This window comes from Leopardus geoffroyi, chromosome B4 (genome assembly GCF_018350155.1).
Source record: "Leopardus geoffroyi isolate Oge1 chromosome B4, O.geoffroyi_Oge1_pat1.0, whole genome shotgun sequence".
NCBI classification, from domain to species: Eukaryota; Metazoa; Chordata; class Mammalia; order Carnivora; family Felidae; genus Leopardus; species Leopardus geoffroyi.
Genome location: NC_059341.1, coordinates 67,646,914 through 67,651,037, shown reverse-complemented (window position 1 = coordinate 67,651,037; position 4,124 = coordinate 67,646,914). Strand labels below are relative to the sequence as shown.

The window sequence follows — 4,124 nt, the reverse complement described above, 5'->3', positions numbered from 1 at the left end:
CATTCATATGTGGAATCTAAAAAACAAAACAAACAAAGGAAAAACAAGAAGAGTCTTAAATACAGAGAACAAACTAGTGACTGACGGAGAAGAGGTGGGTGGGGGGATGGGCAAAATAGGTGAAGGGAATTGGGAAGTATAGGCTTACAGTTATAAAATAAATGGAGATGAAAAGTACAGCCCAGGGGGTGGGGGAGCACCTGGGTGTCTCAGTTGGTTAAGCATCCAACTTCTGCTCAGGTTATGATCTCGTGGTTTGTGAGTTCAAGCCCCACATTGGGCTCTCTGCTGTCAGCACAGAGCCTGCTTCAGATCCTCTGTCTTCCTGTCTCCCTTCAGATCTCTCTGCTCTTCCCCACTTGTTTTTTCTCTCCCTCTCTCAAAATAAATAAATAAGCTTAAAAAAAAAAAAAAAGAACATCATAGGGAATATAGTCAATAATACTATAATAGGCTGTGTGTCCAGGGTCCTGCAGATCTGTTTCTTGCTTCAACAGTATTTGGACCGTACAGACCCAGGAATGCCCCTTCTGTCAGCCTCCTACCAGCATCCAAACTTTTTTCCAACCTTTTTTCCAGTCACAAACTTTGGAGCCATATTCTCAGCCAGTCTGCCTCTAGGACCAGCCAACACCCTATGTTGAACATAACTCCTTATTACTGATTACCCATGAGCTCCCATATTTGTCAGAATTATTTCACCGACGTGGGAGACACTGTCAAACATCTGGTCAACATGCATCTGCTGGCATCCTACACCTACCTCTCTCTGGGCTTCTATTTCCAGTGGCTCTGGAGAGAGTGAGCCATTCCATCTACGAGTTGGTTGAGGAGAAGTGTGAGGGAGCTGAATGTCTCTTAAAGGTGCAAAACCAGTGCTGCAACTGCTCTCTCCTCCAGGACATGCAGAAGCCATCATAAGATGAGTGGGGTAAAACCCTGAACACCATGGAAGCCACCATGGTCCTGGAGAAGAACCTGAACCAGGCCCTTTTGGATATGGATGGTCAGGGTTCTGCCACACAGACTTCCATCTCTGTGACTTCAGGGAGAACCACTTCCTAGATCAGGAGGTGAAATTCATCAAGAAGATGGGCGACCATCTGATTAACCTCCACAGGCCAGCTGGCCCCCAGGCTGGGCTGGGTGAGTATCTCTCTGAAAGGCTCACCCTCAAGCATGATTAGAAGCCTCTGAAGCCCAGAAGCCTTTGAGAGGCCCCTCTGGCATCCCTCTGGTGCCAGGGCTTATGCCTGAGCCTCTCTCTGCAGTCACTAAGTAGGTTTTTAACCATCTTGGAGCCCTCCCAAGGCATGGATCAAATGGAAACAATAAAGCTTTTAGCAGCAAAATAACATTGTAATATTATAATAACATTGTATGGTAAACTACACTTATCATAGTGAGCATTAAGTAATGTATAGAATTGTTGAATCACTATGTTATACTCCTGAAACTAATATAACATTGTACGTCAGCTTACTTCAAAAATTTTTGAAAAGCAGTGATAGAATAAAACATGTTTGGCTACCTAAAAATGTTAAACTCCATATTATTATATGATCCAAATGTAACAATAGGTTACTCTCTATTTTTGTTATGTAAGGAGAAATTTTTAAATCAATTTACAAAAACACTAAATAAATGATCACAAATAAATCCCAAATTAGTTAATACATCTAGTAAACAAATACCTCCTTTCATTTGGTCCCTTCCCTCATCAAATTAGAAAAATCTTGGGAATGCCTGCTATTAGCCTGGCTTGGTCCAATCACTGGAACTGGAGGTGGTAATGCCTTTGCAAACTCCTACTTTAAACAGGTGGCCAGGGCAAAAGTTATACGGGGGGGGGGGGGGGGGGGGGGGGGGGAAGAGTATGGTACATGCACCAAAGGAAGGGAGTTTAAAGTGTTGGGTGCACAAAGTGATTAACATAGTAAAATTTGGGAGTAATATAAAATTTAGATCAATTACTTTACTTGTTAGTAGCAGGTTATATGGAAAATGTGATTGGGAAAAATGGAGTTACTGGCTAATACATAATTTCCAAAACTTTGTGCCTCTCTAATGGGAGTAGCTAAGAATTTCCTCTAACTATAAAATTATGTCTCATCTTACCAGAAGAGATTTCATAAGATTGATAGCATAAATGGGGATTCAAATTGAAACTCCAAATTCTTTTGGCATGCAGATACAAAGTATGAAAACAATAAAAGATCATAGCATATAAAAATAAACATTAAAAAAAATTTTTTTGTTTCTTTATTTTTGAGAGAGAGGGAGAGACAGAACGTGAGCAGGGGAAGGGCAGAGAGAGAGGAATACACAGAATCCAAAGCAGGCTCCAGGCTCTGAGCTATCAGCACAGAGCCCGACATGGGGCTTGAACTCACGAACCATGAGATCATGACCTGAGCTGAAGTTGGATGCTTAACCAACTGAGCCACCCAGGCGCCCCTAAACATTTTTAATTTATAGGGAAAAAAAGTTTTATATTTAGTTATCCAGTGAGTCTAAAACCTGAGCTTTAATTCTACTGAAATATTTGGAAGTCATTCTCACTGAGCTGGCCAATTCCCCTTATGGAGGATGAATAGAACCATCTCAGCTCTGAATAACTGAACACAGTGGTTTCCAAAACAGGAAACAATCTGCCTGGGACATATCAACGCAGCAATTTCCTTTTCTGAATGAATGTATTTGTATTAAACTGGGAAACATTTTTGAACATGGTTTACTAGCTAGAAAACCATGCTCTTGGGTAATGTTTTCACAGTTTGCCATCATTAGATGAGAAGAAACATGAACTGTAAAGAACTCTATTTCAACTTAATCTTTTTTCTCACCCTCAATATATATGAATAGTCAAGAAAACTGTTTCTGGTACAATCTATCTTGAATTTCATCATAAAGAATAAGCAGCCACAGGAATTCTGCAGGCTTATTATTAAATATGAACGAATATATTTTTAATTTTTTATTATTTTATTTTATTTTTTAATGTGAAAATTATTGTCAAATTGGTTTCCATACAACACCCAGTGCTCATTCCAACAGGTGCCCTCCTCAATGCTCATCACCCACCCTCCCACCCCCCATCAACCCTCAGCTTGTTCTCAGTTGTTTTTTTTTTTTTCAACGTTTATTTATTTTTTTGGGACAGAGAGAGACAGAGCATGAACGGGGGAGGGGCAGAGAGAGAGGGAGACACAGAATCGGAAACAGGCTCCAGGCTCTGAGCCATCAGCCCAGAGCCCGACGCGGGGCTCGAACTCACGGACTGCGAGATCATGACCTGGCTGAAGTCGGACGCCCAACCGACTGCGCCATCCAGGCGCCCTTGTTCTCAGTTTTTAAGAGTCTCTTATGGTTTGGCTCTCTCCCTCTCTAACTTTTTTTTTTTCCTTCCCCTCCCCCATGGTCTTCTGTTAAGTTTCTCAGGATCCACATAGGAGTGAAAACATATGGTTTCTGTCTTTCTCTGTATGACTTATTTCACTTAGCATAATACTCTCCAGTTTCATCCACGTTGCTACAAAAGGCTAAAATGAACAAATCAGGAGACTATAGATGCTGGAGAGGATGTGGAGAAACGGGAACCCTCTTGCACTGTTGGTGGGAATGCAAACTGGTGCAGCCACTCTGGAAAACAGTGTGGAGGTTCCTCAAAAAATTAAAAATAGATCTACCCTATGACCCAGCAATAGCACTGTTAGGAATTTACCCAAGGGACACAGGAGTGCTGATGCATAGGGGCACTTGTACCCCAATGTTTATAGCAGCACTTTCAACAATAGCCAAATTATGGAAAGAGCCTAAATGTCCATCAACTGATGAATGGATAAAGAAATTGTGTTTTACATACACAATGGAATACTACCTGGCAATGAGAAAGAGTGAAATATGAACTGAAATTGATATATTAGAATGGGTAATCCAAAATCTCCAAATTGCTAAACATAAACTCTGTTATTTTTCAATTACATTTTCCTTTTTATTCCAAAACTGAAGATGCACATACTAGAGTGTTTGAAGGATTTCGTAAAGCAAAGGTGCTCATCAAGATGAAGATTTGAGGTAGCACATAATGATGGTTGAACAGTACAACCTATGGTTTATTTTTC

General features: G+C 40.8%; 1 pseudogene; it reads left to right on the top strand.

Moving 5' to 3' along the window:
* The first annotated feature begins 373 nt into the window (after positions 1-373).
* On the top strand, positions 374-1,187 carry LOC123591201 (annotated as a pseudogene).
* Positions 1,188-4,124: the final 2,937 nt, after the last annotated feature.